Source organism: Vanessa tameamea, chromosome 24 (genome assembly GCF_037043105.1).
Source record: "Vanessa tameamea isolate UH-Manoa-2023 chromosome 24, ilVanTame1 primary haplotype, whole genome shotgun sequence".
In the NCBI taxonomy this organism is placed as follows: domain Eukaryota; kingdom Metazoa; phylum Arthropoda; class Insecta; order Lepidoptera; family Nymphalidae; genus Vanessa; species Vanessa tameamea.
The window spans coordinates 420,610-447,401 of NC_087332.1; the positions used below are offsets into that span (position 1 = coordinate 420,610).

General features: G+C 33.9%; 2 protein-coding genes across 2 annotated transcripts in view; both read left to right on the forward strand.

Moving 5' to 3' along the window:
* Window positions 1-4,543, forward strand: part of LOC113403186 (uncharacterized) — a 183,210-nt gene extending 178,667 nt beyond the window's left edge. The window contains exon 2 of the mRNA XM_026643651.2: window positions 4,533-4,543. The gene's annotated coding sequence lies outside the window, so the exon portion shown is untranslated. The remainder of the gene's footprint in view (window positions 1-4,532) is intronic.
* The window catches only part of LOC113403182 (octopamine receptor Oamb), a 144,614-nt gene that overhangs the window by 49,543 nt on the left and 68,279 nt on the right, over window positions 1-26,792 (forward strand). The window lies entirely within an intron of this gene.

Genomic DNA, 26,792 nt, shown 5'->3' on the forward strand with positions numbered 1-26,792 from the left:
TCGGCATATTCACAAAAACAATTCAATCAAAAGTTCACGGACCAATGCAGTGTGATACACCACTACAGGTATTTACAGCACTATTAAATTACAATAAAAAGTAATACACTCATTCGCATCGCAAACTGCATTGTGAGTGAACGCGTCGTTGTGAGAAAACAATATCCTTATCTTTTAGATAAGCATAAACAAACCTTGCGTATTGAGCTCGAGTAGTTGTTGTTTGCGTTATGAACCTTATGTGTAATGGAAGACAACTCTTATCTGGATAACAATGTTATGCAGTTATGTGATTATGTTGACGACTTTGAGAATGGAGATTTACTAGCAGCGACGAGTTGTACGAAACGTTGAAGATTATACTCAACCGATGAATTCAAATAATATGGAATGTAGTTCAAATAAACGTAGTCGCTTCGAAGTAGAGCGAAAAGAAGATCTATTGAGGATATTCAATTAAGTGTTACTTGCAAAGATAAATTTCCTAAACAATTCGGTTTGGCTAAACTACTTAAATCGCAAAATATTGATGGCGTTATGAAAATTAAATATGTTAATCCTTATAAAATTCTTATGAGTTTTAACACAGAAGACTTAGCGGAGAGGTTTATGAACTGCGAAGGACTTCGTAGTCTGGGCTGGAGGAGCCAAATAACATAGGAGGTAGGAATTTATTATGGTATTGTTAAGGATATCGATTCAGATTTATTAGAAGATTTATTAAATTATCTACAAAGTGAAATCGAAATTTTGTCGGTTAAGAGGCTTAGTCGTAGAAGCGGCAATGAGTGGACAGCAAGTGAATCTATTAGAGTTGGGTTCAAAGGATCTTCCTTACCTCCTTATTTTTTTATACTGGATTTGAAAATCAAAGTTGAACCTTTCATAATTCCTGTAATCCAGTGCTCCAAAGTTCCCAGCTGGAGATTCGGACATACAAAAACCTTATGCCCTCTAATAAAATTATATGCCCAAAGTGTGGTGAACATCATTAAAATTGCGAAAGTACCTCATTCAAGTGTGTCAACTGTGGAGAAAAGTATTTAGCGTTATCAAAATCTTGTCGAATTTATAAAAAGGAAAATAGAATCAGAGAGCTTATGTCAGAATTTAATGTCACATATAGGAAAGCGTTGTTATTATACGTGCACCCTTCTCCTTTACCTTGCGAAGAGTCGCAGTCACAGAATAGATCTTCCACACATGGCAACCCTAGCGGTGATGTTAAAATTGTTGATGTACATAGATCTTCAGATTCTTCATCTCCTACTTTTGCCGAGGTAGTTAGATCGGTGAACTCCCGAACTAAAAAAGTGACACCAAAAAAAAAAGTGTGTCAACGAAGACTATCCCTGAAAAGCAATCTAAATTAAAAAATCTTCCAAATAATGCTAAATTATTTTTGTTTAAGTTATTTAATGACTTCCTAGAATCTGGTTTTGTTCCTTTTCAGTGGCGACAAATACGTGTTATTCCAATTTCAAAACCTGGCCGGGACCCTCTTTCTGCCTCTGCTTTTCGTCCTATTTGTTTAATGTCTTGTGTCAGTAAAATTTTTCATATTTTAATTAAGAAAAGAATAGAATGTTTTGTAGAAAATAATAAATTACTATCTGACAATACTTTTGGTTTCAGAAAGTCTAGATCATGCCTTGATAATCTTAGTCTCTTAGTTTCTCTAATTCAAGTTGGATTTCTAAAAGGTTTGTCAACTATAGGATGCTTTGTAGATATTGATAACGCCTACAATAATGTTGACTTTTTGTCATTGACGAAGACAATGGCAAAAAAAATTGGTACAAAGTTATGTTCGTACATTTGGAACTTTCTTATAGAAAGATATATTTATATTAAAGTAGGCAATTATTTCATTGTTAGGACTTGCAGTCGTGGCCTTGCTCAAGGTGTTCCTCTGTCTCCACTTTTGTTTAATGTAGCTTCTGTTGACATTTGCAAACAGATCAAATCGGTCATGATTATGCAATACGCTGATGATTTTATTTTATTTAATATTGGTAATAATATATTACATTCTGCAAATGAATTACAGTCTCGTTTAGATTTACTTTGTAAACTTTTATTCGATATTGGCTTGAATCTGTCCCTGTCCAAAAGTAAGGTTTGTGTGTTTAAAAAACGTCCATTTAGGGGTGTAGTTGAACTTAAAGTCAATGATATAATTTTGGACACAGTTGAAGACGTTAAATATTTAGGGATATTGCTTGATCGGTCTCTTAGATTGGGTAAACATGTAAGCGAGATTAAAGGTAAATGCATTAGGTTTTTAAATATATGTAAGGTTTTGGCTGGCTCAGGTTGGGGAATTCATCCCAAGCACCTACGTAGGATATATATTTCAATGGTCCGTAGTCGCTTAGATTATGCGAGTTTTCTTTATGGAGACAGTTCTCAATCCAATCTTAAAAAACTTGACTGGATTCAAAATCAGACTTTGCGGATTATAGGTGGTTTTATAAAAAGTACTCCTATTCATGTAATGGAAAGTGAGCTTTCATTACAGCCTCTATTTCTTCGTAGGGAATATTTGGGTCATAAATTTTATCTTAAAAATAAATCATGTAAACTCAATTCAATTTCTGCTTTACTAAATAAGTTATCCCATTTAATGCTACCTTACCGCTGGGGAAGGAAAAAAAAACCTTTATTAGCTTCCATTCATAATCACCTTCAAAATACAGTTATAAATGTCAGTCCACAGTTAGAAATGTTTCTTTAAATATATGGATTAGTGAAATTAATTTACAGAATGCTGTTAAATCGAGTATTAAAGATATATCTAAACCAAAAAGGTCTTACGCAAATTTTCAACTGAATTCATTTTATTGCGATCTATGTTCAGAGAACTATGCAGGATTTTATAAGATATTCACGAATGGATCGAAAGATAGTAACAGAAGTGGTGCGGCGTTCTAAGATCCTCAAATTAATTTTAAAGCTAAATTTCATATTAATTGTACATTATCTATAATGCACATAGAATTAATAGCTATAGCAAAGGCTTTGTCTTATATTAAGTCGATCAATGGGAATAAGTCGTATTTACAGACGCTAAAAGTGCTTTGCAACATTTAGCTCGGTGTACCACGAATTTTCGAGGAATCCCCGTAGCTTACGAAATAATAAAGTTAATCTTGGAACTAAACGCCTCTCCCAAATGCCTATATCTACAATGGACCCCATCTCATAGTGGCATAATGGAAAACGATACAGTAGATGAGCTTGCTCAACAAGCATGTTCAGATGGCTTAATAGTAAGGACAAAACCATTCTATAGCGAGTGTTTATTTATTTCTAAGAGCCGTTGCTCGGATTTATGGAAAACATATTTCGATGAAGGGTCCACCAAGAAGGGTATTTGGTACAAGACTATTCAGCCGGAACCGATGTGCTCTCCTTAGATCAACAACAGCTTAAATAGATTAGATATAGTAATAGCTTTAAGAATACGATCTGGACACATTCCATTGAACAAGTTTGCTTATATGATGAATAAGACTGATTCCCCTTATTGTGCGGAATGTGGTAAAATCGAGGATGTGTATCATATAGTTATGGAATGTATCCGGAACGAACCATTATGTACTGAACTGCGTCCTGGCATATCCTTTATCTGCAGGTGCCAGGGTTCTTTATAAACTCGTAAGATTGGGTTTGAGGGTAAGATGATCAAGATCATCATGTCTCAAACCCATTTTTTCTGGTAAAGGAAGACTTATAGAGCGTCATAGTCATTTGTGTGCCAAGCTCTTTAAAAAAAAAAAGTAATACAAATTATTATGAATCTATTGTAAGTGAGCCAGTCAAAAATTAAATATTTAAGAATGTTATCATTAAAATAAACAATAGGCTTAGTCTGTAAATATTTATATTTATAAATTAATATTAATAAAAAAACACATGTAAATCTTCTTGGCGATACATTTATCAACAAAATGAGTATCATAAGGAAATATGAAATGGTTGAGCACGAAGAATGTTCCGCTGGAATATTGTTACTCTTTTGCTTTTCGCCTTTCGTATGAATTAATCAGAAGGCGAGACGAGGAATCGCGGTACAAGAACAAACGGGCTTATCTCACAATTTCGAAATTTAAAATGTAAAAGAATAACTGTTCTAATTTGAATTCATTCCGGAAGTGAATTCATTTGAAAAAACAAACGATTCACTCACTGTTGATTATGAAAACTTTGGCCTACAATTTGACTTGAAACTTATTTGTAAATATATATTACTTTTTTTTAACGGCTTGGCGAACGGGCAAATAGGCCGCCTGATGGCCGTTGGCCACCAACGCTGATAGACATTAGCGCTGTAAGAAATATTAGCCATTCCTTCGCCAATGCGTCACCAACCTTGGGTACAAGATGTTATGTCCCTTGTCCCTGTAGTTACACCGCCTCGCCCTTCAAACCGAACCACAATAATACTTGGCATAGCTGTTTGCTGGAAGAATTCCTTATGAGTGGGAGGTATCTACCCAGATGGGTCTGAGATATTAAAATGATGATAGTATATTGTGACGGGAAGCATTCCTATTTTGTTAAAACTTCCGGGAAGGGTCTCGAGCTTCGAATTATTTATAGCTCGTTTTAAATGTTAATATAATTGATCTATTGTGCCGCAGTTTTAATTATCTCTCCAGCCAAGGAGATATCATTCTCAAATGATATAACTTGCGTCTTCAAAATATAAGATTGAATAGTCTACTCTAGACTATGAGTCAGGCGTAGCCGGATTACGGTCGTATAGGATTATGAGGGAGACGAGAAATGAAACAAATAAATTAAAATGTATTTGTTAAATATTTTATCAAACACTTTAAATATAAATAAATATAAAAAAAATCTAAATATTATTTATTCAAGTAGGCATTCATAAGTAATTTTGAATCGTCATTTTACAGACTATATTAAGTGAAGCTACCACCTTCATGAAAAACTTACATCGTAAGTAATATTTATAATTGTATTGCAATCGTCGTAAAATTTCAGCTAATCTACGGAGTTCTCAACCATCGATTCTTAATTGTCCATTAGTGAAAACCGCCCGAAATCCTTATAGTTCTTGTATTAATCCCGTTATGGGAGACAAACAAACTGTTTTATAATATGAACTGATACTATTCATGGGTCTTTGTCAAATTTCATTATTTCGACTTAAACGATGACCGATGATTTCGGCTTCAAGCCCAGACAGGCACCACTGAATTTTCATGTGCTTAATTTGTGTTTATAATTCATCTCGTCCTCGGCGGTGATGGAAAACATCGTGAGGAAACTTGCATGTGTCTAATTTTAAAGAAATTCTGCCACATGTGTATTCCACCAATCCGCATTGGAGCAGCGTGGTGGAGCTGCAAACCTTCTCCTCAAAGGGAGAGGAAGCCTTACCCCAGCAGTGGGAAATTTACAGGCTGCTAATGTAATACAATCGCTCATCACAAAGAAGACACAACTGCATCAAAATCTATCAACTATCTAGTTAAAGATTAAACCTAAATAACTTGTACTTAATATTATAAATACGAAAGTAACTGGGTCTGTCTGTCTGTTCCTATTTCACGGGCAAACCGCTGAACCGAATTAAAAAAATATATGTTTGAAGCAAGCTTAAACTCCAAGCAAGGACACAGGGTACGTTTTCGTGCTTAAAACTTGACGACCGATCTCTTAAGAACAAGTAAAGCCGCGGGCGACGACTAGTACTGAAAGTTTAAAAGTGTGCGTTTGAATGCGTGCGCTGTGACTTACGACATTTTACTGTACACAGCGATTAACACATTCAATTACTATTTTAATTAATTCCAAAGAGACAGCGGATTACTTTAAAATATTGCTCAATAAAAGATTATATAAATATTAAAATCAAAATCAATATACTCTTTATTCAATTAGGCTCTTAAATGCAGCGTTGTAGAACTGTCGATAGTTTACTGTCGATAGATGACTTCGAAAACTATTCAGGATATCGATAGTATAGTGTTGATCAATACTATCGATACTATCGATAGTATTGCTAGCTCTCTGTAAGCAATACTATTGGTAGCAGCGATAGTATTGATACTATCGATAATATCGATAGTTTTGGACTATCGATAGTTGAGGTTAAAAGTAATACAATTTCATGCTCATGGGGAGCTATCGATACTACCGATACTATCGATAGTATTGACACGTGACAATACTATCGATAGTCTATCGATAGCGGACTATCGATATGCAACACTACTGAAATGGCTCTTCAATTGTCATATTACAGAATAAAATTAAACCATCCGGTCGGAATGTCGTTCAGATAAAAATAGTATTGGGTATTTTTCATGCATGATATTGTATGAATTGATCTCTGATACGTATCAACAACTGAGTGTGTCTAATCTATACAATATGAACTGGGTCTATTAACTTCATTTACTTGGCAAGACTGTGCAACGTGGGTGACGCCCAATCGTCACGTATTCTTATTCCGTTTTAAAGGTTGTCATACATTCGCAAAGGGATAACAATCCTAAGGGTACTCACCGTTGACCTAGAATCATGAAATTGCCAAGAAATAATATCTTATAATACACACAAATACAGGAATAAGAATCTGAAAAATGTAAATATGTTGTTACATCTGTGTGGATATACATATATATACATTTATTGAAACAAATTATTTTTCTATAACACTGTCCTAATTTTTGCAAAAGCTAATCCGATTGACCTTGAATAATATATTGTAATTATTAAAATAATTACCTTAGCACCACTTGGTGTGCTTTTTTAGGGTGCCTTACCCAAATGGTAAAACTTCGCTTTCCGTCCGTCTCTCTGTCCGTCTGTCACTAGGCTGTTCTCATGAACCGTGATAGTTGAAATTTTCACAGACGTATATCTGTTGCCGCTATAACTAAAAAAATGGAATATAAACAAAAATTTTAACAAAAAAAAACGACTTCAAATAATCTTCAGACTTCAAAAAAAAAACCAAAACAAATTACTTTACACTAAAAAGTCAAAAAATAATTGCGTATTCTTCTCCAATTTAATTACCAACTTACTTTTTCTACCCATCAATGTGTAGGTACGATCTATGAGTTTACCACGCGACAGGTTACCTATGAATAACAATGATCAAAATATTAGAATACTTAAAAGTCGATTTACGATAATGTAGTTACAATTATTGTTAGTTTTGGAATAGTTATGGGACTACAAGGGAAGCACTAGCTTTCAAATAAAAAAAAAATCATAAAAAAAATACAGGGGAATTGTTACCTCCTCCTTTTTGAAGTCGGCTAAAAATAAATATTCAAGGGCGCTCCATACAACAGGCATGTGATTTTTGCTGTTTTTATAGATAACGTTACGGAACTCTTGAACTTTGGTAACTAAGATGTTATGTACATTATATTATATTTACTAACAGCAATACATAGTATTGTTGTGTTTCAGTTTGAAGGGTGAGCCAGTGTAACTACAGATTCAAGGGACATACCATGTTACTTCCCAAGGTCGGTGTCGCATTAAAGTCCAACGCCTAGAAGCTGTCATGACTACATCTACCATCAGCATCCTTTCGGTGGTTCATCAGCAAGTCTGCCTGTCTTTACAGAAACACTTTAACACCCTATATTGTAATAGCAGAAATTAACATTACAAAATTGAATTACATTACAACCGCAGTAAATGTTTGTTAATTAATTCATAAAATTTATTTCATAATAATTTATACTCGTTTTGTCAGTAAAATGCTTACAAATTGTATTTTGTTAATTGAAACATACGTACATATTGATTTTATAAGTGGCTTGCTCGTTTAGCATTTATAAGTGATTTCATATTTACTTTAAATTTTAAAGGTCAGGTATGCTCTGCTCTTATAGATAAAGTTTAGATCTTATAACACACTCCGCTCCGACAGGTGGTGGATGCATGGACTTTTCCGTAATTTTCATGCCCCGCCGAGTAAGAGATGAATTTTTTAAACACAAATTAAGAACTTGAAAACTCAATAGTGCTTGTACCTCGTCGTGTGATTTCAGCCGCCATGTTTGGTTAAGATTCAATCTTGTTGTACACTCACGATCCAAAAACCACTTCCGTAGTTCCGGTTCACACTTGTTACTGCTACGTGGCAATTGCAATAAGTTCCAAAAATGCCAATAATATATTTAATAATCCGAGACGCAGTGTCACGGATATATATAGATCAGGGTGAACCAAACGTTAGCGTGATTCAGAAACAATTTTCAGTACGATAATTTATTTCATTATTTACGGCTTAACATCTGTGAATATAAAATATAATAACAAATACAATATGGGGTTAAAACCTAGAGTAGGCCACTCTAGGCCTTAGCCCCATATTGTTGCACCAACAGTTACAATGCATTGCAGGCATGCTAGAGTGTAGAGCAGGCTTAGCCAAATGTAGTGTAGTACGCCCTGTGGTGAGGTGGACTGACCATTTATATTTACAGTTACCAATCTATGCTAGTTCCAAGATAGGGTTGTTTGGCGTTTTATAGCAAAAGGCAGAAAAAAACAGTAAACCATGACACATTGAAATCTTAGTTATATGGTTATTATTTCATTTATGTAATTCGGTCGAAGTATATATACAAAAGCATCTTCTATAGTAACTTACAATATACAGCAAATAAAATACAGAATGTATAAAAATTCAGCCTCCTTACCCACTTATGAGCTTTTACTCTCTAGCTTTTAGAGCTATTTCTAAAGAAGCCTTTGTTTGAGTTTTAAATATTATACCAAGGAAGTGAACACACAGCTTCATGCAACAGTACTCTCTGGATTTGTGAGTTGCAAGTTTGAATTCCACTTTGTCTTATAATAAAAATTCGAATTCATACTCAAATTCCTTTATTTAATATAGAAGTGTTACACTTACTCATTGATTGTCAAATTAAACACTACCACCGGTTCACAAAGAAAACACCCTGACCTGAGAAGAACCGGAGAAAGAAACTTTGAAATAAACAAAAAAAAAAAAAAATGAAACCGGGCAACACAGAAATGTACCTAACCCTGATTATCATTTCACAAATTAATTTGAACAACAACAAAATAAAATTTGTCAATAATTTATTTACTCTTTGTGTCAGTGTCTTTTAAAACAGTAATTACTAATCCGTACTATATAATATTATAAATACGAATGTATCTGTCTGTCTGTCTGTCTCGCTTTCACACCAAAACTACTGGACCGATTTAAATGAAATTTGGTACACAGATAGTCTGGAGCCTGAGAAAGGACATAGGCTTTTTTAATTAGAAAAAAGGTTGAAAGGGAGATGAAATGTTGTGTGAAAGAATTGTCATTTTCTTTAACTTTTTATGTCTAATTCAAACGCGTACGACGTCGCGGGCACAGCTAGTATTATTATAATTTGAATATATCCAGATAACTAAACATATATTACATTGAAATTCTTAACTCGTCGGAACCTCTATTGTGGGGCCCCTCTCTAGTGGAGGCCCCAGGGCTGCCCCGGTTGCGTTCCCCATAAACCGTTTTTTGAGTAAAACGCCTAAATTTCAATGTTTAAACGACTTGACATTTAAATTTAATATATGCCTAGCTGAAAGTTTTTACGATATTTTATTATGGCTAAGTGATTTGAATTTTAAATAAAGTAGAGTGCACCCTTTTCACTCTGCACTATCGTTGTTAGACTTCGATAACAGTCACATCATTCTGAAGCATGGATGTGACTTCCTAGCTTCGGGCTACTACGGAGAATTTCTCGACGGTAAACGTAAGAACGTATTATATTGGTACGACCTTAATATATTTCCGACTTGGAATATTAATCCTATAATACGAGTAAGTACTCGAAATTTTATATTATTGAGTCATAACACTAGTTACAATCTGTATACATATACAATTATATATATAAACTTATATGCGAATAAAAATATATCAACCTCCTTGATGATGAATAGCATGCATATATGAGTACACAATATGTATATATATACCTATATGTGGGCAAAAAACACCACCACTATCTTCCTGGACATAATAATAAGTGGTTGTACCCAAATTCCCGTCAGACTACACACTCACTATGTATTTCCCGCCAAAACGTTAAGATGGCGCCTCGACTCCACTCGACTCTGATTGGTTATGTATGATGCAAATAAAATAGTAACTTTGAATGAATTAGTAAGATTTAACATGGTAATAAACGTATTAATACAAATACAATTCAAGAAATTGATTAAAACGTAAACAATAAACTATTCCGCCACTTTCTAAGATATATACAATTATACATATATCTTCTTCGAGATATACAATATACTTTCGATTGTTATAATAAAACACCCCTTATAATAAGTAGTTGTTTTCAATAATCCTTATACTTAAATATCATTTAAAATCCTTCTGCCATAATTACTTTAACTTCAATAACATTGGACTTTCATACAAAGTATCATCCTCTGTTTTAACCCCAAAAGCAACTCCCTTTTGGGGTTAAAACAGGATTTCTAAAGATACATTATTGGTACATCTGCACACCATCTATAGAGGGTACATTTTAAAGTCTCTTACTTCAATAACATAGGACTTTCATATAAAATTCCAAGCCCCGTTTTACCCCCTTAGGGGTGGAGTTTCGTATATATATACATATATATTTAAATTATTAGAACATTTTCAAACCATGTGTATCGTTGTTGAGATATATTGACATTCCAAGCAGCTTTATTACTTTTTCTATACTTTCTATCACGTGCAACCTACGCGGAGCACTGTCATATTCTAAATTGTAAAAGTACATTTTCTTTGCATGTATAATTGCCAATTATTATTTTTTTGGCTTACACTTGATGATGCCATCCTAACAGACTTCCGGCGGCCAACCGCAAGGGAGACCAACCAACTACGCAGGACATATTATAGAGCACCAATCACAGATGCACTCTTCACAATCTGAGGGAATGGCAAATCCGACACGACTTGAGAGTTCAGGAACAGGAGCAATGGCTTTACATGCTTTTCGAGGCACGGAAGAATACACACTTCCAACATCCATACTCTGGGCTGTTACTGAGAATTTTTCGATAGAGAAACCTAATCACTTTTTATCAACCCGACCTCAGGATCAGCGGCCATTTATCTAGCCACTAGACCAAGGAAACACGATTCTATTTTGTTATTTCTTCGTTTAGATAAAGTAATGTTTCTTTATTCCCATTTCTTAGTAAATATATCAATACCAAGTTCAATAAACTTTTTCTTATTCCATCTTTTAATTTCGTGTCGCACTAATCTGTATTTACATTTTATTGTATATCTTTAAATAAGCGTCCCATCTGTAGTTGAAGTTGCATTATTGCTCATACAAATTGTATTATAAAGTTCGCTGTTCAATACACAGGATTCCCTCAATGCAAGTTGTGTATAAGTTGTCTACAGTTGCTCACCGTGTAGGGAGTTATAACTTGTTGCTTTACAGAGCGGGAACAATGTTCAATACTTGAATATGTTACTAATAATAATAACATTAATGAGTTTGTCTACAAGAAGCGGAGGAGGTTCTCTTATGATTTATTAAATTAATAGTCTACTGCCGAGCTAAGGTATTTCTTCTTAAGGACTGACTACCACCTCCCATGGCCACCTGTAACGGCACATTCTCTAGACTTTGATAGTGATTTTCTTCCGTTTCCATAAAAATATCCCTGTCACGTGCAGTATTAAAGAAGTTTGCTTGCTTTTAAAAATAGTCTTTGAGCCTTCTTTTATAAAGTTCAGTTATCAGGAAATAAAACGAATTTACATTAAAATAGTATTAAAAGATTTATTCGGTAAAGTTGTTACAATGGCATATTCTGGGATTCGAGGTACGCACGATGGTTTATCCGCTGTCAAAAATAAACTACAATAATACTCAATCTTAAAATGTAAAAAATATGTTTGATAAGATTGACGAGAAAATTATGCCTATTCTACTATATTATAAAGCTGAAGAGTTTGTTAACAAGAAGTGCATGGACGTGGATGGATATAGGAAACGAGGAAGGATTTTGTAAAAGACGATATGACTAGAAATAATGTTACTTGTGATATGACGTCAGACAGAAGTATGGAAGAAGAAGACATGCTGCGCCGACCCCAAATAACATTGGGATAAGGGCAGAAAGATGATGATGAGTTCGTTTATTAGCATGAACGCGTTGATCTATAGATCTTAAAGTCTTGTCTGAAGTCATTTATTGAGAAAAGTTATCTTTACTTATAAAATCGTTTGCTCTAACTTAAACCGCTGAGTCTCGAAAGTTGAAATTTCAAATAATATGTTTATTTTCTGTCGTTAACTTAGCGGATGCTAAGAAGGAATTTTTGAAAATTTCACCTTTAAATATGGATGGGTCGACACAAAAAAATGTACTTTTATATCACCGTTAATCCAGTTGCTAGTTTGTCTGCAAAGTGAATTCTTTTGCGAAAACACTAGAAAACAATATATTGAACAAGTAGTTTCCGCTTGTCGAATTTACTGGAAGGATTTCAATTGAAAACTCGAATCGAGTATTGTTAAAACTTTCGGTAACGATCGCTTCACTTCACAGGGAGAACTGCTAAGTGTTCAACTTGGTAAATAATGTTCCGATAATTGTGGTTCCGTAGACAAACGTGGGCAATGAATTTCGTATTTAATATTATTTTATATTTACATTACATTACATACATTAAGAGCCTGTAAATTTCCCACTGCTGGGCTAAGGCCTCCTCTCCCTTTGAGGAGAAAGTATGGAGCATATTCCACCACGCTGCTCCAATGCGGGTTGGTGGAATACACATGTGGCAGAATTTCGTTGCAATTAGACACATGCAGGTTTCCTCACGATGTTTTCCTTCAGAGCCGAGATGAATTATAAGCACAAATTAAGCACATGAAAATTCAGTGGTGCTTGCCTGGGTTTGAACCCGAAATCATCGGTTAAGTTGCTCGTGTTCTAACCACTGGGCTATCTCGGTTCTTATGTTTAACAAAGGATTATTTAATAATAGATTTAATCATGTTGTCTATCAATAAGTGGTTATGTTATATTGTGCTTACTGTGCGTTGTGCACCACTTGATGGTAACACTTTACAGAAGCATGTCTAGGTAGCTACTATCAAATCACTCACTTTTCATTTGCTCGAGCTAGGCTTTGAATGCAGAATATCCGTACCTGTGGCCTGATATCCAGCATCTTCACCAACGAGGACTTCACAACTTGACAACATTTAATATACTCAATATCTGATGCACACAAGATCCCAACAATTAATTATCGAAAATATATCACCGATTTGGAAACAAAAACCTTCTGAGAAAATCGCGGAGAGATATTTGATTATTATTGTACACAGATATTAATTATATACGTATTTCCTTTCGTAAATAATCTTAAATTTATCTTTATTTACACTGTGATGTTTGTATAGTTGGAAAAATATTATTGGCGTAAAAATACCCATTCTTATTAGCTCGATACGTGATTTGATTAGAAAGTCAAAGAATCTGTAGCCTTGGATATGTTAAAATAAATACTTACGTAAATATTACACATAATACGAAAATAACAACAATTACATGTAATTTTAAAAATATATTACACGTGATAAAAAAAAAAGTTTTTGGTGGTGGTGGCTTAAGGGGTGAAGACGGTACCACCTTGACTTTCATCCCTGAACAATCGGGTGCAGAAGGCATTATGTAAAGAGTCCAGAGATCCCCCGCGACAAGTGTGAATACTGTGACCTTCACTTTACAGGGATCAATTCTTGGTACACTTTTCTTCCTCATTTACATAAATGACTAATGAAACACGAGACGAACATTGCTATCCTTGAAACAGTACATTTTTTCAATTTGAATAATCTACTTTTAAACAGTGAGAAAGCAAAGAGTGTTAAACATAGTACAAATATGTAACAATGAATGTCCTATTAAACGAGAAGCATTAAAAGTTAAATAGATAGAAGCATTTCTTGACTATGCTAAGCTACAATGAATAAATAACATTAATGGATTGGCAAGTAGACACAGCTCTGAAGCATTTAAAAGTAAAAAATTGTTGAAACGGCTCGTCTTATCTATTGTAGTTTATCATATACTTAATAATATTGATACCATGTACTTCGTTGCTATACGTTATTATAATAACATTAATTGATTCTATTTCTCTTTACTTAAAAAAATCTTCATTATTTGGACACGACAACGCGTTTATTATTATTTTTTCTTATTGTTTAAATTTTTATATTTAATTTTAATTGCATAATATTTAATACATATTGTGTTTACCTATAAAAAGAAATATATCATCGTGTTAATATTGTTTCTTTGTTATTGTATTTTTGTCATTTTTATTGGTGTTCTTAAGAATAAATAAATAAATAGTATGTGATATTTTATCAATGTCACCCTTTTATAAATATAATTCCGTTATTCTGTGATCAAACCTCGGAGAATCCTTCGCAACGACATCTAACAAACAATGGCTGTTTTGTTTGGAGTCATGCAATGCACTAAAGAGCTTAGCTATTTATCAGTTTCAAACAGACACTAATGTCAGTTCACGGCTAATCTTTTCTCGAATACAAGATAATGCTTACAATATACTTATGCAAATAAAAACACAATAATTATATTTAAAGGCAAATCTCCATCTCTATTAGGATAGGTCATTTGTTTATTATTTTCGTAAGAAACTACAATTACAATATAAAAATTATGAGGAACAAACGGGATTCGTCGCGGACGTGGTAGCGCTTGCCGTTGACTACCCCAAAATAATGGCGGCATTCAAGATTTCCCGCCAACCATCGATACGACGCTTCACCAGACCGACTAGCTGTCAAATCTTGTTTCCTCGTAATTTAAAAGATGGCGCTAGTGATGCGCCGTCATATTTAATAATTCAGTCATCAAATCATCTTTTGTTCTTTCTTTCTTTCTTTGTGTTCCCTATATCATTTATAAATATTTTCAATTCGGTCTTCCAATGTTATAAATACACCGATTAATCTTTACTAATGAATGAGCTGAAATTTTTGTTGTATTGCCTAACTTCCCTGATAGCTGATCAGCGTGAATTTAATATTTTTTATAATTACTTGTACTACGTATATAAATAAGTAACATACCCTATACTGGTAACAGAAGGGCAATTAGCGAATCGCCCAGAGAATCTGAATTGCGATTCAATGAAATTCTACTAGCATTCTTATTACAATTCCACGCTGTCATAATTTGTAGAGTTATTTTTAATTTTGATCTGTATATAGTTAGGTTTCAATAAAAAATTTTTTTTTTTTTTCAACCAATCTGTTCAAACACAAGTTTTTGTTTTCAGTGATGATTTCAATATTACAGTTAAACTGAATCCATACAATAACATGAGACAGTTCAGTTCAGAATTAGATTTTAACCGAAGATCAACGATCACATCCGGACGCTCCTGAAAATTCATGTGCTTAATAAATCAATCAATCAATGTGTCAATGACAAATATTCCTCAAGTCAAGTTATTCTTTACCAAAACTGGTGGTCGTTACTTTGACTATCGATGATGATGTCCTTTTGACAGATTTTGGCCACGACGACTAATCTTAAGATTACAGGCTATATTATAGTGCACCTTTTGATCGATGATTTTATTACTTATAAATAAGTAAACGTACATACTATTTAAATATTTTCCTGTTAAGTGTACTTCTCGTTTTCTTTATTAGTAAATTGCACCTGTGCAAAGCCGGTGCGGGTCGCGATTATTAAATGAAGAAATTTGAATTTAATCATCATATAAATATAATAAATCACAAGGTATTTAACTAATCTTTATATTAAACAGCTTCCCAATTCTAATCGACGTTAGTAGAATTTACAAATCCCCGTACGTTATTACGTATTCCGTCTATGTTTCAACGTCTGATAATTGTTAATTACATTTCTTACAATATTTTAATAACAGTACAATTACTTCCTAATATCGCAATATTGGGTAAGCTAGACTAGAACTAAACTAACTAGATTGGACCACCTCATATGTCTTGTGGTTTAAGATAGAGCGTCTCAAGATAGAAGTCCTCAGTAGAGGAAAAGGGGGCCAGTAAAAAGTTTGGCAAAGTATTCTCTGTAGAAGTCTGGAGTCTATAACTAGAAGTTTGTACACTTCTTGGTCTCAAAAGGCACACTGAAGAAGAATACGTTGGTCCTGTAATTGAACTGGTTTGAATTGTGTCAGACATTCCGTGCCATCGAATAATGAGGCAACATAGTCTGTGTGTGTTGTATTTTCGAACACCCCTTGACATTATAATGATGTTGTCCTAACCAATTTCTAGCACACTATTTTATTTCTCTTGGTGGTAGGGCTTTGTGCAAGTCCGCCTGGGTAGGTTAGGTAGGTAACCCACTCATCAGATATTCTGCCGCCAAGCAGCAATACTCAGTATTGTTGTGTTCCGATTTGAAGGGTGAGTGAGCCAGTGTAACTAAAGCTACAAGAGACGTAACATCTTTGTTTCCAAGGTTGGTGGCGCATTGGTGATGTAAGGAATGGAGAATATTTCTTACAATGCCATTGTCTATGGGCATCCCACTTCCCATCAGGTGACCCATTTGCTCGTCCGCTTACCGATATCATATAAACAAGACTAATGTGTGCGCAAATGCATGTTTCCTCTCTATTTCCACACTCTCATAATCCGATGAGACGGAAAATACGTCAAGACCGAAAAGATTACAGGGTGACCGATCGGAAAGGGCAAGTGCACCAGTGTAGCTACAGGCACAAGGTACATAACATCTTAGTTCCAAATGTTGGTAGTGCGTTTAAGATTTCTAGAAGTGCCATGTCAAGGCTGTGATGAGCACTTACCAATAGATGATTCATATGCCATTCCGCCTACTATTATGACTTCTAATCAGTGAAGCTAATTAGAGGCTTGTAACTAACTAATTACTAATGAAATGTTATATTATGTATTTTTAATTTAAGTCATTAAGTCTTCAAGATGTTAATATTATTGTATAATATGTTCAAGTTACGGAGGAGATACAATACCGTCTAGTCTTTACTGAGTAAGTAATCAAGTAAGTAATCCATTTGTCAACAAGTTACTAACGAAGTGGTTTGTTAATGTATTTCCAACCACAAATATCTGTATAATGTCGTGGTTCTAAGCGAATATGTACCGAGGTATGTGTTTCGTTGCTATGTCTTTAATGTACATTGATTAAATGTGCTATCGTTAGTTAGAATTATCATGCTAATTATTTGTTCAGAAATTGGATTGTGGTGTGAATGAATTTTGTGTGGAGGATGAGTTTTAGGGACAAATTGCGTAGCATAGTTTATACCCACGATAATTATACATGATACGTTAGTTAATTTTTTATATAGTTAGGTGAACGGGCTTATAGGCCACCTGGTAAGGGGTTACCACCCATAGACATTAGCGCCGTAAGAAATTCCTCATATCTCAAAGGCGCCAACCTTTGGAACTAAGTTTTTATGTTCCTTACGCCTGTCTTTACTGATATCCAAGAAATAATTCGTTTTGATTACGTTGTAGAATAATTCAAAACGTTTTTGAAGTCGCTTATATGTGGTATAAACAATCGTATCTCGTAACTCAAAAACGTTTGACTATCGATGTGCAATAATGGTTTGTTAAAGATACGGATAAAGCTGTGTGATCGAGTAAGTCCTCTCCTGTTAAAATCCTCCAGGTAAAGGTCAACACTACTAGCACTAATTTATATGTTAAAATTGAACACGAAATTTAAAAAAATAGCCGATTTCTAAATAAAAGCCACCCTTAGACGCTGTATTTTCTTTCAAATTTAATTAGTACCAATTTGGAATTATTCCTCTAAACAAAAAGAGCACATTTACCAAATCAGTTCATATATGACGGAATTTTGAGGTGACCAATATTAAAAAAAATAATGCATCCGAAGTGAGAACTTCCTTCTTTATATCAATTCGATTAAAAGTAAAATGGCGTTGCCCGGATTTTAAACTTCGATTTTTGCTAAGCATGTGTCACTATTTAATCTAAAATTTTTATTATAAATTTTATTATAAAAAATAGTAGTCAAGTAGTAGTCAATAGTATTCTACAGCGCAATGACGAACACATTACTTTCTTAATTTAATGATTTTAAAAATTGTAAAAATATTTTTAAAAATACATATAATACAAAAGTTCCTAAAGATTCAAGCGTTAACCGAAAATTTTAAGACTTTTTAAAGTAAAATTTAAATAGAAACACTGAAAATAATAGACGATTGTACGATGTTACATCGGTCGGACGGTAGGGACGCGAATAACAGGCAGTACCTGCTACAAATATCGATTACAAAAATCCTTATTAAACATCATTGTTAAGTTACTGTTACGAACGGGGGTCCTTTTGGTTGGGGTCTCTTTGGCTAGTGGTTGGGGTCTCTTTAACTGGTAAATTGTTTTTATAAAGATAAGTTAATAAAAATTGAATTCTAATTTGAATTACGCATTCCATCGTTCCATCGACTGTTATATATGTTATATTTTCTGTTTCGCATCACTAGCCCGTCTGTAAAAAAGATCAAGCTAACTTGAACAGGGTATAGTAATGGACAGAATGGAATCATTAGTAGTTGAATGACATTGAGCTGTCACAGTTGGACATTAAATTAGGAAGTGAGTGATCGATACTGATTGAATTTCGGAACAGCCTATATATTGTAATACGGAGATACTATGTGAAGAAATCTGGACAAATCAATGGTTTACGAGTTCTGATTGATCCGTTTTAATATTATATTGTCTTACATATCAATGCTGAGCTAATAAGTTGAGAATGTGGTCAACGTTAAGAAGTAAAACTTCATTGAAAGTGAGAGTAGCATTTTTATACGTATGTATCCATTGAGTGAAATGCTTCTGACCCTTGAGGGTGTAATTTACTTTTCGAACCGATGCTTGCCACTTTATAATATAAAATATCAATTTAAGATGCTCGTTAATTTTGATTTATGGAGCATTATTTAAAATGTGTGCATCGTATACCCTCGTCGTATAATTAATTATATCGCAGAACTCTTAAAACAAACAACTTTGCTCTCGTTTCGTATTAAAAAACCGAGTTTTAGGAATCAATCAAAGTCAGATCTAACAAACGGGTCGTTTATGATGAATCACACTTTTCGTATATATTATAAAGTATACCAAGAATTTGATGAAAAAATAATGGACAAATTATAAAATGGTACATTTGCTGACGTCATTATCGTTTCATTATTTCAATGGCACTTGTCACTTTGAAATTTCCTTTTGCGTAACCTTTCAAAGTGAAATCTTAACTAAATATCGAAGCACTACAGTTATTGTCAAAAATGTACCTCCGGTTCGGAAAAACCTCGGATGTGATAAGTACCGACGGAAGAACTCACCGGTTTTTTCGATGTTTAAGAAGGGGATATTAATGTCATATGATGTATTAATAATTAATTATAGGAATAAATTTAATGACAATCTTTAGCCGCGAAGAAGATTCACCTTGGAAAATAAAGCTGCTATTAAGTTGAATTTATTCTATTATTTATTTATTATGTACTTGTATCATAATATATTAGTATTATGTTTATTTTACGTTTATCTGACGCCATAACAAAGGCACATTGTCACAGTCTGTCACAGCTATTATTGGGATCCATATTGGGTTTTGGAACAACTTGGAAGTCTATTTTATTATTATATTTAGGGTTCCATACCTGTAAAGAAAACAAGGAACCCTTATATGATCATTTTGTTGTCCGTCTATCCGTATGGGCGTTTATGTCGTATTTCTCATATATTTGCAAAAGGAAATAAAACCTATAGCGTACTTCCTATTGACATAGAATCGTGAAATTTGGCAAGAAGCGATGCCTTGTATATATAGAACAAAATCTGAAATATCTGTCTGGTTGTACAGAACTTTCAGTGCTTGAGTGAGGCTCTAACGCTACATTGCCAAATAAACTGTTCTTATTCTAAGTAAACTAATTTAAGCGGAATAGGATTTTACTTTATGAAGTCCTCTAGGCCAATTTCGCAACGTAAAGTCTCTATTACCTTATTCTCATAGTTTGACGTGGTAATCCGATTTGAACGAAAGCGTTCACGTGGACCAGTAGCTTTACGCTTCTTCTGAGGCACGGGAGTGTATAATTTTTTTAGTATAGTTACGAGGTCTGGCGAATGGGTCTTTAATGGACGTTTCATGGTCTGATGGGAAGTGGTCACCGCCACTCATACTCATTATAGGAAATATAAATCATTCCTTACATGTCCTATACTAAACATCGGGGACTAAGTATATGATTATTACATCCCTTGTGTATGTAGTTCCACTGGTTCACTCACCCTTCGAACAGGATTTTGACGATACTAAGTATTGCTGTTTGGCGGTGTGTGCTTGAAAAATTCTTACCAACAAGTGAATTTACATATTGCAAATATTAACAGAAAACCCCAGCAAAGTTTTATTGACTTACCCAAGATATGTACCCAATACCTCGGTATTGCCACTAGATCAACGATTTAGTTAACATTGTAATATAAGTAAAAAAGTACAGTAACGTCCTGTAAATATCCTACCATCCATCTATTTACGCAATATTTTTTAAATACATAAATACAGGTGTCAGATTTCCATCCGCTACAATTTCTCGTGATGTTTTCCTTCACACACAAATTAGGCACATGAATATTTACGTATGTTTGCCCGAGTTTTAATTCTAAATTATAGATTTAGATTCATGTCTTCTAACCAAAGGACCATGACGGATAGCCGTCAGGTATCAGGTATATATATAGAACTATATCTTATGCGTGTGTGTGTAATTGAACTCTTCCTAAGGCTTGGAGCGATTTTAATGGATTTTTTGTCTTGTGTGTATACTTCAGTGGGTCCCTGGATGATTTAGATGGCACCCAGTAGGTGGCGCTGCGAACGAAAAGTAAATAAAAACATTATGTCAAGCGGAGATACATACATTGCTTTTATACATATATATGGATAAAAGCAACATGGTGAATGTTCAAATAGACCTCGTATTTATTTTACCGAAATATAAGATTCCCTAACGGCTCTGAAAAGATATTACGTTTGGAAATTGGAGCCGTCGGTTTTGCGTCCTTTTGATTTCTGTGGCACCTCGAATATGATTCCTTATTAGATAAATAATCTCTTTTGATTCGAGTATTTTGCGTTATATTAAAAGATAGAAAGGAACTAGATTCGATTCCCTGTTCGTAATGAAATCTCCTCACAACTTAATCAAATTTTAGTAAATCCATTATTCAAATTGGCTTTCATAAGTACTTATAAATTGACATTTTATAAGCTTTTTACAAATGAATCTCTCATTAATATTTTGTAATATTTTTACAATAAAGATCCGGCTGTGAGCTCGATATTTATAATAACAAATACAATATTACTTTTAATAAGATTTATGAATACATATGTAGTTATTCAAAATGAATCAATTCGTCCCAATACTGGGCAAAGATTTCCTGCGGTCTGGTAAGCTTATTCTACCAATGCTCTGATGTAGGTTTATGGATAAACGTGTGGCAGAATTTCATCCGACATGATACGAGATGAAATGTAAGCAATAACAAAAGCCATGTAAATTCAGTAGTATTTCTCCGAGTTTAAGCTTTATCATCAGTTATAAAAAGAAATGCCTATTTCTTAATATTATCGTAGGAAATCTTTAATTATTTTTGGAAACCTACAACATAACCAGATTATAATATCTGTACGAAATTTAATCAAATCCTTTTCGAGTCACGTGAAAGATCAAACTTTCCTCAATCGTGTAGAATTACATTCTTTAGCAAGGTTTGTAACAAAGTATTCTAACCAGGTCAAGCGTACCTCGGCCGCCCTTTACCACCATCGTTAAAGGTATGTATGCCACGAAGGTTATACCTTACGATATGATTAATACTTTATACCGTGCCAAAAATGGCAACGCTATCCAAACATTACTATGCTGAAATTAATTTTTTGATTCCAATTTTGAATTCGGTAAAAAACACTAGGAAAAATAATGAAGCTGTGGCTCAATATAATTTTATAGGATCAAAGTTCAATACTCTTTGAGCGTTAAAGTAATCAATATGAGACAAAATAAAACTCAATAAAAAACCGCCGTGAAATTAACACCAGTATAACAGTTACAACCAGAAGACCGAGAGGCTCAATACCATAGATTCATAGTCTTATCTTTTTGTATTGTTAATATTATTATTTTTTAAATTTCGTTCTTCTTCTAAATGAATGAGTTGGAGTGACAGGGATATACTATGATATGAGCATACATTTATTTTTTACTTTATATAACGCTGTTTACCTCAATGTGTGTCAATGTTAATCTTAGATCATATTAAGGCTTTACAGCCAAAATGTTGTAACTTAATCTCATCACTTCAGCCATGAGGGATCTAAAGTTCAACAATTTATTAATATAAAACAGTATTAGGTAATATTTTAACCAAGATCAAGGATGTCATGTCTATGCGTCATAAACAGGGTCATCAGAATTTACTTATGCTTGAAATATTCATGGTGATGTGAATCCAAAACTAGAGCTCAGTATTGTTGCTAAAATAAGACGCTATGAGATTTATATATGTAGAATGGAAATATATATATATATTTCCATTATATATTTAAATAAATAAATATATTAAGTACGTTACGACTCGGATGCTGCGTCAGATTTTTTTTGGATTTATTAGATTTTTTTTTCGGATTTTTCGTTGTATCGGATTATGAGCGAGGGAATAATCAGTGCGAATCATTCTCTTAGGACCGTCAGAGTAAATTACACCTATTCATCCGTAATTGATAATATGCCCTACGGAATTAACTAAACGCCATTGAGAACGGGCGCCTTGGAGAATATTGCTCCGGAGGATTTAATCTTTTTTTTAAATTATAATATATAAATATATCTATCTACTTCCTATTGTATAATAAATTTCTTATAATTTTAAACAACGTGTTGCTGCCAACCCTACATAAACAGGTCAAGCAGGGCTGCGACCGCCCTTTATCTTGTCACCATAACACAAAAGGTAATGTACTCGAACTACCCGAAAGTTTTCGTATATACAGTTTAATCCGTCGTAAATTATACCAGGTACAGCGTAAGAAATCTTAAAGAAGTTCGGGATAAAATTATACATAGGCTTGATAAAATTATAGCCAGGATCATTATTGGTACTGTAAATGTGATAAATATCGTTTTCTAAATAATTAAATAAGTCAGCATAATTAGAGCGAAAAAATTACGTCTGCAGGACTAGTTAAATCTTTTTAATTCGAGTTGAAACGATTTCTCATGTTTTTCTCTGATTAAATATAACATTTATTTGTTTCAAGTAAAATATCAAAATTAGTTTTAGAATCAGGTTATTTATCAACCATTCCATCAATTACACGTCCTCGAGAGTAGCTACTGAGTTTCTTGTCGGTTCTTCCCGCTAGAATCTACATTACAAACCGATGGTAGCTTCACTTAGTATAGTTTTTAAAATAACGATTAAAATGTGATTGACCTTCTTGAATAAAGTATATTTTGATTTTTATCATGGAGTTCTTGAATAGTCACTTCGAATACCTAATACTACTACACATATAATAATATTGCATACTTAGATATATGTGTGTCAATAGTGCTGGTTAGTTATCATGAAGAGTACCTGCAACAGGAACTATGTGGATGTAAAATAAGTAGACGTGAGTCTTGATCCTAACCAAAAGCCTAGGTCTCTGACGAAGCAGGACTGAGCCACCCGAATAAATCAACTAGAATAATTTACTTAGTGTTTGGGACTGTTTTGTAAGTTTTGAGAAATCTTCCTTTGTGGTACTTGAAGTATGATTCTATGTTTATTCAATGATGTTTGAACACCGAGATGATCCAGTAAAAAAACACGTAAATATTATTGAATTTGAATTTTCATGTGCTAATTCCACCAACCGGCAATGTAACAGCGTGGTGAAATAAAATTCAAACCTTCTCTTTAATGTTAGAGGCCTTAGGCCAGAAGTGGGATGTTTACAGCCTGTTACATAACTTTTTTTTTGTACCTAATTGAATATTATGAATATTCTGTTTCTAGGGGAAATTAGAAAGCTGATATTTAACAGATCAGATAACAGCCGAATCAGTTTTTAATTTAAACGTCGCGCGATAGCGAATATCAGAATATGCTCGTCATTTTTAATAATTTTGCGTTGTAATACAAATTTAATGCAAGTCATATATCGGTAATCTCCTTCGATGATGTTGTGACGCTCAGATTATACGCCATATTCAATCTTATGACCCGGAAAAAAATCTGCAAACTTATCTTGAGGATACGACGGAGCTCAGTTTCGGAGTTTGATTTATGATACACCAAGGGGAATAATTTAGGCGAGTTCGGTGCACCTCTTGCTAATGATGGTTCCCTCAGTTTTTGCCACCACTTAATATTTTTTTATGGACACAGAATTACATCAACAATTTCTTCTTGTTTTAGTATTATTTTATCAAAAAAAAAAAATGCGTCTGAAATGTCCCAGTGAAAGCGTAGTTTTTCAGTTCGTTTTAAGTGATATCAATTAATCTTGTTACAAAAAATGTTTGCGAGCAATCCAAAAACACCAAACATTATCTTAAAAATATGATAGTAGGGTTCTGTACATGGCTCCTTAGTGTACATAATATCCATTCATTAATAACAAACTATAACAAGGAAATAACCCAGTGGTTAGCACCTGTGAATTGTAGAGGGTTCCAAACCGAGTAAGTACATAAAGATATATATTTTTTTATATAATTCGTCACTGAATCGGTGGCAGCTTTATATTTAATACTAGACTAAAACATAAAAGATTCAAAGGGCTTTTATGAGCCTACTGAAACAAAGAATGTTTTGATTTCATATATACCTAAATGATAAAAAATAATCTTAACTATGGAAATATAATTTTATATGTTTTAATGCATGTAGATTTTTCGTTTGATGGGTAGTTCTTTGCAGTATATTTTGAAATGGTGTTTGAAATTTCGAACTTTATATAAAAATTAAACTTATAAAAGTATATTTAGTGCTTGTGTTTTGATTTTGAAAACAATGTAATAAATACAAGTATAGCGGGCGAGATTAAGACCTTGAGTTGTGGGGTGCGGGGGTTAGTAGGGGGGGGGTACCTTTGGGATAAACGAAACGCTCCCTCGGCCTGCAACTGTCGCTATATTTAGTAATCCCCACGATTTAATAAAATACGTCCTCTACGACTACAGCAATATAAGTATTCTAATTAAATAAGGCGGGAAATTTTATCTGCAATCGTAAACACTGCGAAACCAATTGATTGGTGGGACTATTCATAATGTATTAGTATAGGTTTAAGACAGACATCATCATAGATATAAGCATATAGTACTCTTTACATATTTTTTGAAATTATAACCACTAATAATTAGTATATTATTTTTAATACTTAAATAATTTATTTTTTATAAAATCTATTACAATTTTTATGCTCTTTATACAGAATTAAAATAATAATATATTTTTTTTATAATATAATTTTTCGAATGAGCATATGGGGCACCTGATGGTAAATAGTCACCATGGCCCATAGACAATGGCGCTGTAAGAAATATTAAACATTTCTTACATCGCCAATGCGCAACCGACCTTGGGAACTAAGATGTTATGTCCCTTGTGCCTGTAGTTACACTGGCTCACCCTTCAAACCGGAATACAACAATACTAAGTACTGTGGTTTGACGGAAGAATATCTAATGAGTTGGGGATACCTACCCAGACGAGCTCGCACAAAGCCTTATCACCAAGTGGAAATATGAGAATCATCCAGATGAGTCTGCATAAAATTCTGTCATCGGTTTTATTAACGGCAAAGTGAAAGAAAACTCATGAATCGAAAGCGGACAGGCAAATGTTCCACGTGATGGTCACCAACGTCCATATCGGCGCTGTAAGAAATTTTCATCATTCCGTACATCACCAAATCGCCACAAATCTTGAGAACTGAGACGTTACGTCCCTTTTAGTTACACTTACTCATTCACACTCGCACAACGTCCTGTAATTTTATACCCACAATGACAGACATACGTAAATGAACTTCAACTTAGGTCGATCACCCACGTAACTTGCTTGGCGAGTAATTTGATATATAATCTTTCACGTTTCATAACTTAGTCTTAAGGGCAAACATATCAAACGTTCAGTCGTACAAGCGTCACAAGTCTTGACGTTAGGCGTAATATATACCACAAAAGAAGCACCTTCCCAGAGTTGCCGACTCTGAAGGCATATTAAGCATCCATGAAGTCCAAGCGAGCTGCATACATTTGCCTGACTATACTTTAAAGATAAATTTATAGCCTGAAATAGCCCACAGTCTTCCATCTCTTTAAGTAAATGTATAGAGAATATTCCCACAAATTTCCCCTCTGCTTCAATGCGCGCTAATTGATACACATGTGGCAGATTTTTGTTTCATGAAGGTTTCCTCACAATGTTTTCTTCACCACCGAGCACGTAGCATGAGATGAATTGTTTTACATGCATCCATACGACAATCTTCAATTGCGATTCACGTATTATAACTACTGGGCCGTCTTGACCCATAGTTGTTTCAAACGAGTCATCAAAAAGGCATGAACACCCACGGAAGTGTCC